At 35.6% G+C, this 13,638-nt stretch overlaps 1 protein-coding gene across 2 annotated transcripts in view; it reads right to left on the bottom strand.

Annotated features, from left to right (window-relative positions):
• Nucleotides 1-13,638, bottom strand: part of CYP7B1 (cytochrome P450 family 7 subfamily B member 1) — a 202,667-nt gene that overhangs the window by 145,801 nt on the left and 43,228 nt on the right. The window lies entirely within an intron of this gene.

The following is a 13,638-nucleotide window of genomic DNA, read 5'->3' as shown; positions in this document are numbered from 1 at the left end:
GTTTGAATTGAAAAGCACAATACCATTTACAATAGCACCAAAATGAATGAAATGCTTGTTACAAGCTTAACAAAATGTGTACAGGATATATATGCAGAAAACTACAAAAGTCTAATAAAAGAAATTAAAGATATAAATATATGGTAGAGATAAACTATGTTCATGAATTGGAAGGCTCAATGTTTTTAAGATGTCAATTCTTTCCAACATGATCTATAAATTCAACACAATCCCAATCAAATCCCAGCAAGCTTTTGTGTAGATATCAACAGAGGCTAGTTAGTATAAACTTCCTAAATTTCTTATACTGATTTACTGATCAGATAGGTTAACACTATTCTTATATAAAATCTATGATTATAAAAAATAGAAAATTATCTGTTCAATCAAATTGAATTATAATTCTGACAAATATTTCATAACCACATAAATTATGATCTGTACTACGTCAATTTAAATATAATTCTTTCAGATCTTTAGTTAATGTAAATACTGAAAAAATACTACACTGTTAATTAATAATCTTTGAATACTTGTATATTTCCAAGTGTAATAGAATGCTGAACCATTAGTCCCAAACATCATTTTAATGTATGCATTTTGGCCTCCTATTTTTACATTTGTGGAGTAGTTTTAAGAGAGTAGAAGCAGTAGTGGTAGAGAAATAGGTTGCCTATGCAAGGTAAAGAGATATGTGTTGTTTATAAAAAGAAAAAAAAAAGTGGTTTTGTCCTCAAGTAAAGTACCTGGCTATTTTAAGATATAAAAGAAGATAATAAAGGCATAATTTGAACACATGTAAAAAATTGTAGGAGTTTTGTAAAAAGTAAGCTTCATTGCCCTGGTTTCTAATGACTGCAAATAATAAGACTAACTAAAAGCACTGAAATGTGTTAAAATTTTGCAAAACTTTCTGTTTTGATGGATTTATTAATAAGAAAAAAAAGACCAAGAATGCTTTACAATAAAATGTTATATTCGAATTTTATATTCTCTGTTAAAATGTCAAATTGGTCTTGGAGAATTCAGTCTACTATTTATCAGAGGTGGCAAAAAGTTTTTTCTTTGTAACCCTCCATATGTCATCAGAATAATTTCCTACTTTTTGCATACTTTATCATTTCTTTGACTGTTTTAAAACGTTTTTCATTTCTAAATGCTAGGGTTCATTATAACTTCATTTCCTTCTTCCATCTTTATTTACAAATTTTGTATTGCCACTTTGACTAACAGGCAGCCAAGCCAACGCCAATCTTTCTTCCAAGGCACCTATGATACCCTCTTAATGAAATGATCAAATTTTCACTGACAACTCTTGATTTTGCCTTCCTAACATCAGAATTCAGATTAGCCAAAAACCAAACAAAAAACACCAAACAAACAACAAAATATTTTCCATTTTTTAAATATCTAAACTATCTCTGGGGTTTCCCAGAGGGCTCCTGGACATTCACAAAAGATCTGTTCATTCATTTTATTAAAAAAAGAACGAAAGGGATGCTAGAAATAATTAGCCTTACTTAGTAGGCTCTATATCTGTTAATTGATTCAACACTAATTAGTTGTGAGCTGCAAGAAAAGACTTACCAAATCAAGGAAAGCAAAGTAAATTACAACATGGCCTCAGCATACCATATTAATTTGTTAGGACTGACATAACAAAACACTACCCTCTGGGTGGCTTAAACAGGAAAAATTTATTTTCTCGCAGTTCTGGAAGCTAAAAGTTCAAGATCAAGGTGTCCGCAGGATTAGTCCAAGATCAAGGTGTCAACAGTGTTGACTTCTTCCAAGACCTGGCTCCTTGGCCTGTCTTCTCACTGAGTCCTCACCTGACGTTTTCTTCGTAGTTGCGCATCCCTTGTGCTTCTGAGTGTACCTCCTTTTATTATGACACCAGTCTGACTGGATTAGGGCCCATATATATGACCTCATTTAACTTCAATTACTTATTTAAAGACCCGGTCTCCAAAAATGGTCACATTCTGAGCTACTCATATTTGGAGTTCAACATATTAATTGGGGGGGGGGGGAGGCAAAATACAGCCCCTAATACATACTAATATATTTTTAATTTATTTGTTTGGAACAGAATATTGTTTCTTTCCATATAAATTTAACATCCTCATGAGCACATAGTAGAATCCAATAATAAATGAAGTGTTATGAGCATTACATAATTATTCTTTGGTTGCTCACATGTCATTTTGGCACCTCATGTCACCATTCAAAATATCACTTACTAAAACTATAGTTATTTCTAAAGATAGGCATGAGAATTTTGGTCAAATGTTTATTCATTCTAGGAAAATAACCTGGAAATTACTTCTTGAAATAAATCCTTTATATTGGCTTTTTTAGAAATTATGATTGGATTTATTCTCCTAAAAGGAGAGGGGAAATACAGTCAACTATGTGTTAGAAGAATAAAATATTGTCTGTTTATTAATTTTCCGCATAAAATATTTAAGAAGTTTGAAATGATGGAGTTATTTTATAGATATATCATGACCTTTCCATGAGATATCAAATCATCCTCATCTACCAGTTAATTCAAGAAAAAATCAAGAGATTTAATGAAAAAGAATCTTTTTTTTTCCCCTTTCTCATTACATAGGCCTGCCAACCTAGTGATGGACAGAATTTGCCACGGTAGAATGCTCCATCAGCTCAACCCCATGCCACAATCCCAGTAACACCAAGACAATTGAACATATTCAAGTAAAGCAGAGTAGGCTGCTAGTTAAAGTGTTGCTCAGAAATAATTATTTAGGCAATGGAAATTGTGGATAACTAAAGATACGATGTTTTTCTTTCATTTTCTTAAGAAACACTCAAAGTCTTACCCTGGCCCCTTATATTTGACAATGAAAGTTAACTGGCACATATGGTGCTGACCCTTCTTTGAGATGTACTCCACAAACCTATGAATTGTCTTAATTTTGCCCGGTTATAACACTTCTGGTTTTCACTGCAATATAAAGCAAGATTTGATCCACAACCAAATATCTCTATCTGTGGGAATTTTCTTTGTTCTATACTGAACCTCAAAGGACTTGCAAAAGTCAATAAACTACGGATGTATGTACTCCTTAGCAAATAACCAGTTTAAACCACATTTTTACTAGGGCTTTATAGTATAATGACAGTAAGTTGAGGTATAGTAATACTATGACTAAAACTAAATGTATGTATGTGTTATAACTGGCTGATCATACAAATAATTATTAAATATAAACACATATGCTTTTGTAGATTTGCTGGAGAGATTCGTTAATTGCTTAATGAAAGATGTCTTTCAGATACTAATTCCTTCATTTAGTTCAACAGATTAAATTTTATATGAGAAGATATTAGCATGCATGCAATGAAGTGACAAGGACAACCAAAAAGCTTAAATGTTAATGGGTAAGATACAGCATTCTGGTTATTTAAAGAATGCAGCAGTATAATGTTCATTTTGTATGCTTCCATTTGCTCTCTGCATAGACAAAAATGTCCTTTTTAATATTTATGCAAACATTGCAATATCAAGATTGTTTCTACATATTTCTGAGCTGTAAATAAATTATAAAACTTTAAACAGTGTATGAATAATTCCAGATAAGCTAAGATTGTGCATTTTCTAATTGGTAGAGCTAATCAGGACTTAAAATTTAAAACCAAAGCCAATGACTTTTTGTGCTATAGTTTTAAGTCATTATCTAATCTTTCGGAGATTCTAAATTTATAGTGTGCAGAAAGCTTTAATATAAAAATGGTTTTGCCACTAGAGTTAATTTTTTCATGAAGGAAAATTACCACTAATACTAACAGACCTGTGTCTTCATTCCCCCCAGTCCCTTTAAACTGCAGTTCAATCGGGTATAATCATTTTTCCTCCCCCAGTAGGGTGCAGAGAGCCCTCTAGCTTCCAAGCCTGTTTCCTACTGAGGTACATATTGGCCAGCATACAGCTGCTCAGAACAACTATTTGCATCTACAATGGGGTCATCCCACCACGATCTTTTCAGATCAATATGATTGGTACAAACAATAGTTTGATTTTGATTGCTCTATAGTACGCTTGGGTAGAGCCTCTGAATGCAAGTGAATTGCTTAGAAACAATGGGCTGGTTCATCATCTAAAGCGTCCCTTTGCAAACAGCTGCCTCTGCCACACTCACCCTGACAACGTCCAGAAAAACAGATGGTTTCAGCATTCATGGCCAGTTTAGTGAAAGCCCCTGAGTCAACCATTCAACGCATGTTTTTAAATCTATTTTATATTAAAGGATAATTTTCTCCACTAAAAATTTTAAATATATTTAAACTCTCTAGATGGATCTAAGTTGAATTAAAATGAAAAAAGTAGGTATTTTCAGAGGTGAGAAAAAAATCCCTTTCGTAAGTCAATATAGCCAGGTCTTTTGTTAAAACTGTATAGACTTTCATGTATGGTATGGGTAGTAATTCTGCAATACTAAATGGTAACAATAATAATACAGCTTAAGTCCCCAAGCATTGATCTCCCAAGCTTCTGTTGTCTATTTAAAGGCAAGCCTTAAGGTTACTTTAAAAGGAAAGCATTTTTCTCCTGGTTTTGTTTTACCACAAGAAAAATCAGTCCAGGGAATTGCAATGAGAATAACGCAAGAGGCACTGTCATTCCTGCATGCTATCATCACTCATTTACAGAATATGTTAAAATATATTTTGCATTCAGTTGGTTGCAATGACTGTGAAGACTCAAGTATTGATCCAAATGCATTAGTATTTTGGTGATTTAAAAGAAGTAGTAACTATTATATGTGGCTATGATCTCAATACTATTTTACTTTGCATTTTTATAGTAAGCATTGAGAGCAAGACAATTGTTACCTGTTAGCTTAGAGAAATATTTCAATTTCAAAAATGAATTATTAGAAACAGGAAAGTAAACGTGTTATAATTGTCATAATTGACTTTTTTGTTACTATTATTTACAATTTAAAATTTTGGAAGAGAACCAAACCCAATGTTACATATTTTTCTGAATACCCCTCATTCATGTCATAACTCTCTAAAGATACAAAGGAGATTAAAAGAACATTTGACATACTCTTGTTAGTAACTACCTTCTGTGGAATATATTTAATCCCAATCTGCATTTATAAATCCATAAAATTGTATATACCCTCACTTTATAGAATATTTTATTCCTAAAATCTAAATAGAAAGTATGATTATAAAAATAAATTCTAACTCATTGACTTTATTGTAAGTTACTACTATAGATCAATATAAACTATATCAATATGAATTTGAATTGATAAATTATCATAAATTATAAGTTCATTGTGAATTACAAATTATTTATTTTAAATATATTTATTATGTTATTTATAGATCTATATAAGCATGCATAAATATATGTTACATATAAGCATACATAAGTATATATTGTATATTACATAGGCATATTTATACATACTATATATTTATATATTATATAGTTTTTATATATAAACATAATACTTAATATAGTGTTACAGTAATATAGTATAAGTCATATAGTATATTATATTTATATATTAATAGAATATACTATACTCATAATATATAAAGTGTACAGTTGACTTTTGAACAAGGTAGAAACTGGGGCACTGATCCCCACTCCTGCACAGTCAGAAATTCACATACAACTTTTAACTCCCCAAAAACTTACCTAATAGCGTACCATTGACCAAAAGCCTTACCAATAACATAAAAAGTTAATTAACACACATTTCTATGTTGTATGTGTTATATGCTATATTCTTACAATAAAGTGAGCTAGAGAAAAGTAAATGTTATTGAAAAAATCATGAGGAGGAGGATGAGGAAGAGGAGGGGTTGACCTTGTTTCAGGAGTGGCAGAAGTAGAAGAAAATGCATGTATACTTGTGTACCTGTGCAGTTCAAACCCATGTTGTTCAAGGGCAAACTATGTATATATTATTTATATATGTAAATATAATATTTATATAACTAACTTTACTAAAATGGGGATAATTGTATGTATTTCACTGGGCTCCTGGCTGGAATAAATTAGATTATGCACATAAAAGCACTTAACTCAGCACCTAGCTATTCATTATTATTATTATCATCATCATCACCATTGTCATCATCATTTCTAGAGAAATTATAAAGAGAACATAGAGCAAAAGAAAGTATGAAGTCACCCAGTGGGTAAGGGTAAAAACTTTCAGGGGAAGAACTAAGATCATTGCCTAGCCTATGACCCATTGCAGCACCTGGAAGCCACGCTTCACAACTTCAGGATCTGTTGCTGTCCTTCCCACCCAAACTCCTCTTCTGGGGACCACAAGAAGATTTTTGAGCATGCCAGCCATGGCCAATGTTGAAGTAGTGATGATGTCTGATGAAAGACATCATCAGATCTGTATTCTACAAAGATCAGTTCATCCACTATTCAGTCATCTTTGCCCAGGACTGAAGCACCTGCTGAGGAGCTCTGATGTTGGGTGAGCAGCAAAGCAGAAAGTGGAGCTCTTCACCCTTGGTGTGTCTACCATCTTTAAATGCACACAGACACACACTCCCCTGTCTATTATCCTTCCTTTTCCTTCTAAGAGTGGTCTATCTTCACCATTTCTCCTTCCTCTCCTACAATCCCTCCCTGGTCTTCTTCCCCAAACACTCCACTGCAACTGTAATTCAAATCCAATAAATACTTCTCAGTTCTTTTGGTATTTGATTTTGCTGCAGAATTTGAATCTGCTGATCATTCATTCTCCTATTCATTTACCTGCCCCTGTGCTGGGTCTTGGAGATCCAAGGAAACACTATTGAAATTCTCTGCTGTTTAGCATGCCTCCCACACTCTCTCCTAGCTTTCCTCTGACTTTCACAATCACTCTCACAGATTTACCTTCCCCTTCCATCCAGTGAAAGGCTTAGTATTCTTCAGGGTTCTATTGACTATGCCTGTTCTCAGTCTACAAACCCTTATTTTCTGTCCATTCATACAACAAAACCCTTACTGAACATCTCCTACATCCGAATTTTATCTGCGCCCATGACTTCAACTAAATATGACTTCCAAACTCACATCCTTCATTCACTCAACAAATCGCGTTGAGCATGGTGCCAGGCAAAGTGCTAGGCTCATTCATGTGCTGATTAATAAACTACAGTCTCCATCTTCATAGAGCTGCTTGTGTAGTCTACAGCTAGAGAAAGATAACTATGCAGATGATTACAACACTGAATGACTCCAGAGATGAATTCACAAAGGTTAACCTCACATGCACAAAGGATTTAGATTTTATTCTACATATATAAAAGTAGGGGAGCGACATCACCAGATTTGGTTTTTCTTTTCTTTTCTTTCTTTTTTTTTTTTTTTTTTTTTTGAGATGGAGTCTCGCTCTGTCTCCCAAGCTAGAGTGTGGTGGTGTGATCTTGGCGCATTACAACCTCTGCCTCCTGGATTCAAGCAATTCTCCTGCTTCAGCCTCCCAAATAGCTGGGATTACAGGTGCACACCACCACACCTGGCTGATTTTTGTATTTTTAGTAGAGACAGGGTTTCACCATGTTGGCCAGGCTGGTCTCGAACTGGTGACCTCAGGTGATCCACCCACCTCGGCTTCCCAAAGTGCTGGGAAAACAGGTGTGAGATACCATGCCTAGCCCAGATTTGTATTTTAGAAAGATCAGTCTGACTAAATGTAGAAAACAGATTAGAAGGGGGTAGAGAGAAAAGGTACCATAGTTATCCAGGTAAATGATGATGGCAAGCTGGACTGAGGGAGAGGAGTGGGGACAGAAATCAATAGTGGATTTCAGAGCTATCTAAAAGTAGATTTGAAGACTTGTTGAATCCTAAAGCTAGATATGTAAGAAACTCTGGGAAACGGGACAGGATACATGGGGTCAGGTATGTTCATGTTGCTGTATTTCTATGGTACAAAGAATATCATCTTGTTACAGTTCTTATAATGGCACTTTGTAATTCCCTGTATATGAGTTTGTCTCCTGCACCAGACCAGCGGTTTTCAGTACTTTTCTACCTCCATACTACCCATATATTTAATCAACTTCCATTGAAATATTTCTTATTAAAAACAGGGTGGGTGGAAGTCGGAGGAGAAGAGAAAGGAAGCTCAATTTCTCTAGGGGAAAATATGATAGAGGAGTTGAAAATCCTCCACTAACTACATACAAAATTTCTTGACAGCAGGTGAGGCATCTTTTTATTGTGTTTACCTGAAACCTAGCACAATGTCTGGCACAAAACCAGGTGTACACTGTTTCTTGAATGAATAAGTAAATGAATAATGCATGCTAAAATGCTCCTAGACATTTAGCCATACAGTCTGTAAGGATACTCCAGGAAAAAAGAACAAGCTTCCCCCTCTGTCTAACTTTCTGTGATTGATTTTCCTTTCAAGGCTTTTTTATTTGCAGGTTAGGGGTGGGTAGATGAGACAGAGGATATGAACATGAAAATAAGAATAAAGTTTCAGGTCCAGAGTCATGAAGTTTCAGGGATGAAATGACCTCAGTTTCCCAGCAAAGCATGGCAACTAACAGGATCTAGATCTACTGTCCCAAATCCAATGGTCTTTTTCTCTCCAAAACTTTACAACCCAAACCTTTCACAGGTGTAAAACATTTAGATGTTGAAAAGGATCTCAATTTACGGGCATGTTTGAAGTCAAAGGGATGAATTTAATCACCTTTGATTCCTAGGGAAAAATTAAGTCGAAAAGAAGATATTGATTCCATCTGTTGGTTTATTTTTAATTTGTCTGTTTCCCAACTTTATCCAAGCACATAAATAGCCCTAAGCAACCTTTAAGTACATTAGATACTGTGCTTTGACTATCTGCAAACAAATGATTCTCCAAATCCTTAGCCTGGTAGCAGGAGAGGGAACCAAGCTTTTCTGGAGTGTTATCAAGGGGAAATGTGAAGAGTCACTGGGACTGCTGTTCAATAACTTAATACTGAGTTGAACTTACTTCTCCCTCTACCCTGGGTTTAAACCACTTCCCAGCACCAATCTTAACTTTTGTGTTTTGTTCTCATTAGGGTCTCCCAATTTCTCTGGAACAAAGGTGATTCCTATACTAAGACTACTCTCCAGGAACCACGGCTGGGCACCCCGCCCTCCAGGCATCACTGATGCTATCTGTCCCGCTGTACACTTCTTGACCTTCCCTTTGCATCATGCCAGGACACCAGTCTCATGCCAACTGCTGGATCTTCTCGCTGTTTAACATCAACTTCTCATTAATTTCCTACTGCAGGGACAGTTCGCTGTCCAGTTCCATTTCCAGTAGATGTCCCTTTATACTGGGTCCCTGGTTGCTTCCTGTGACAACGTTCTAAATTCTTTTCTTAAAATGTAAACTATTTTAAATTTTAAAAGTAATGTGTTTTCATTGTAGACAATTTATAAAATAGAGATGAGGAAAGGAAGAAAATAAATGTGACCTGTCATCATATCTCTCAAAGATAACCAATGCTGGTATTTAGGTATATGTTCCTTATAAACCCACACAATTCACATACACACATACAGAGTTTTATCCACAAAATGACATCACATGGAATTGTAAACCTGCTTTTCTCTTTCTTTAATAATATGGTATAAACATTTTCATGCCATTAAGTACTCCTATACAATGCATTTTTAATATATGAATATAATTCCATTTTAGGGATATAACATTATGTTAACCACCCTTTGTTATTGGTTGCTATTTAGATTATTTATTTTTTACTATTATAATAAATGCTACAATATATAGCATTCATATAAGGATGCAATAAGTACATATATTAATCATCTTCAAGCACCTCTATGATTATTTCCCAGGGACAAATTACTAGAATTACAACTGCTTAGTCAAATGGCATGCATGCTTTTAAGCCTTTTGATGCATATGGGAAAATTGTCTTTCAGAAAAACTGAAGCAATATACAATGCAACTGACAGTATATGGGAGTGCTCATCCTTGTCTGAAAAGCCTTTTCTTTTCTGCCTCAAAAACTAGGACATCCTAACTATTTACCAAAGATCATAAGATCAGATTTTGTTTTGAATCCTGCCTTCAACAGCCCGTAAAGCTGGGCATAGTTCCTAACCTCTCTGACCTTTTAATCTCTCTAATAGCATGTGAAACAACATAGCACCTCATAGGCACCCAATAATTCACAATAAAAGTTTATTTTTCTTCCTTTCTTATGTCACATACCAGCCAACATGTAAATTATCATTGCCACTCAATTGTGTTAGTTATATTCTTATGAATATGTTTGTTCTAGAAAAGCAACAACATGATCCACTTTCCAGGGATGCACTGTGATGAAACACCAGGCCACCTATAGAATTAGAAAGCAATATCACTCATTGCCAGCAGATGCCACTACCTGATCCATGATGTATGTACTCCAGAAAAAAAAAAAAAATCTTAAAGTATTGTATAATGTTCCAGGTGCTGTAAGCAAGTCAGTGATGTAGTTAGATCATGAGTGATACACACCTGAAATTATGTAAAAAATTACATAAAGAAGTTTACTTACAAACAGGGCTATGTATTTTGGAATATATTTTCATAATGAAATGTCTTGTTCAACTTTCTGTTAAATAAATTGTGTGCGTGCATGTGTGTGTGAGTGTGTGTGTATATGTATAAATCAAGTTAAACTCCAAAGTTCCTCTGAGAGGTTTATATTAATTACGAGCTGCTCTCCGATGTATCTCTGCCACCCACGGAGTTCTAATGACTTTAAAATATGCTAGTAATGAGGAAAGACATATGGGATATTATGTAGAGCTGAGGTAGGTGGTAAGAGACACAGAATGGGACTCAAGGAGAGAATATCTTTTTCTAATGTTCTCTGTGTGAAATTACACACTACAGTATTTGAAGAGAAACTGCAAAATCTTATGTCTTTTTCTATATATGTAAGTCTATATATGTATGCCTGAAACCTTGATCCTATGTACAAATATAGGGTTAAATTATATATATAGATAATATATATTTTATATATATAATGTTTATTACACTTTCTCTTGCAATTCATAAAGAAAGTGCAATCTGAGAAACTTCTGCACTTCAATGGCAGCCATCAATGTCTTGTCTCTGAATACCCTGGCTTAGGTTTTTCACTTAGAGACGATGAAAGCTTTAGTAATTTACTATGCATATACTACTTCTGCTACGTATTAAAGAGATCAGGAGAAAGTTGAGAGAACACACAGATAGCGTACACACACACACACACTTAACAATCTGAAAAAGTTTAAAGAGTGTGCAAAAATTAAAGGTCAAATATGAAGATTTTCCTGTGTTTTAAATGTTATTTTCCACTGAAGATTTAAAGAGAAGACTTTATTTATAAAGTGCCAGAATACAATGGTTCTCTCTAAATGGTTAACACTCTTTTAAAAATGAAACAATAGACTTATATTTGGAAAAACTGAAAAGAACTCCTCATTAAAAATATTAGCAGCATTTTTTTCAAAGCCAAAAACAAATGCCAAATACCTACTATCTGGGTTTGTTCGTGATTTCCAATTTATTGATAGCATCCAAAATGTCTGTCTTCTTTGTTGAGATATGAAGCTTTATGTTAACATTTAGCATCACATCAGCTCTCCTTGTTTTGCAAACCAACTTGTCTTCTCCTATATACTAACCAACTATACGTAGACTTTCTTCGAAGTCAAAGCATGAAACCTTGTCACACCAAGGACTAATGTCCAGTTTGAGGAAAAGCAAACCACTCTACAGAGAATGAGTCAGACCACTGGGATTGAGGTATGCCCCTTCACTCAAAAGGAAGGAATATGTGACAGGACAACTCGGGGGCCAGGGCAGTGGTAAAATAGACAAGACTCCCGTCCTCACGAGGACTACGTTGTAGTCACTGGGAACAGATAAGAACCAGTACACAAATACATCAAGGCAGCAAGTTTCAAATCAGATAAATTTATAAAGAAATGAAATGAAATAATTTCACAGGGTGAGAGGAATGCTTTAGAAAGGATGGTGAGGAGAGGCCTGAGAAGGTGACACTTGAGCTGCGCTTTGGGTGACAATCTTGACCCCATTGTAAGAATGTGAGGGCTGAGCTCTAGTCAGAAGAGGAGGGGTACATAGCAGAGCCAGCTCACCATCTCTGTGCAACAAAGAGGCCAGTGTGTTTGGTCCCCATACACAACCATGTCCATGCAACAAAGATGCCAGTGTGGTTGGTCCCCATACACAACCGTGTCCATGCAACAAAGAGGCCAGTGTGATTGGTGCCCATACACAGAGGGGACAGAGAGTGCGAGGAGGCTTCTGTGTGGACCCTGTGGCTCTAGATAGAATGCTCATTCTATTCTCAGGAATGGGAAGTTGGGGAGAGTCTGAAATAGGAGAGTGATACACATGATATGATTACATCACAAAAGTCCTGCCCAAAAAATGCAGGGTACCTTGAATATATTTTTAGAATTGAAATATTTGTGCCCAACTTGGTGCATTACATTAATACATTTAATTTTTAAGATCTGCAGGAGGTCCCAGGGATTGGGAATGTTTTATCATTGGAACTGTGTTTGCCCTAACAGTAAGTTGAAGTGCTCACAAAGATAATCTATTACATTTAAAACAATCTTTAAATGTTTAAGATAATTTGTTTAACAAGTAGGAGTCAAGTCAGAGACTGGAAGGACTAGAGGAAGTAAGTCCAGCAAAGGTGAGCAGAGAGACAATGCAGGCAAGCAGGAGGGAAGAAGGGAGGCCTGGAGTTAGAAGATTCAAGCCCTTGAGCAAGGTTAGGCCATGGAAAGAAAGCAAGGTGAGTTGTGACTGTTAGGATCCTGGAGATGGAGGTGCAGCTACAAAGGGCTTGACAGTAGTCTGAACTCGGCCATGGTGATGAAAAGCCCCTGCAGAGTTTTTTAAGCAGAAGAGTGATATGTTGAGATTCAAGGAGTAAGACCTTTGAGGGAAAGTGTGAAGAAAGGAAAGCAGAGAGCTGAGGATTGAGCCTTGGGTAAGGCCTATATTTCCGCAGGGAATTTCAGATCAAGAAATCAGTCAGTGAAATATCTTGAAGGATCTTAAGAGCAGCATGGTGGGAACCAGAGGTGAAGTTTTCAAGGAGACCAAGAAGTGGAAACCACACTGGCTTTAACAATTGCCAGTTCCACCTGCAACTTTGGGGAATGGACAGTCATTGTGACCTATGGTGAGGCCAGAGGGGAAATAAATTGGCAAATCATGGTAAGTTCATGGCAGACCTGAGATTTGTGCTTAGGGTCACGTTTGCCTCACTGCAGGCTGACTGCCAGGTGTGTGCATGTGTGTGTGCGTGCATGTGTGTGTTTTAACATGGGTGATAAACTTTTGCAGAGGTCAGGGGAAACCAACCAGTCCTCAAAGATTCCATGTAAGTGCTTCATATGATTAGTGAAAGGACATTCTGCTTCTTTCATTTTATTTGTAACAGCACTTTACTTTCCTCAGTCTCTCCCATAGCACTGTTATCCCACATATTGTCTGTCTGGTTTCTTTTTCTGTTAACCAGGGACCAGCAAATTATTTTTAGTTTTTATTTATTTATTTATTTATTTATTTATTTTGAGATGTAATCTTGCCCTGT

The sequence above is a fragment of the Macaca nemestrina genome, chromosome 8, assembly GCF_043159975.1.
Source record: "Macaca nemestrina isolate mMacNem1 chromosome 8, mMacNem.hap1, whole genome shotgun sequence".
NCBI lineage: Eukaryota > Metazoa > Chordata > Mammalia > Primates > Cercopithecidae > Macaca > Macaca nemestrina.
Note: the sequence above shows the minus strand (reverse complement) of the source record. Positions and strands in the feature narration are given on the sequence as shown.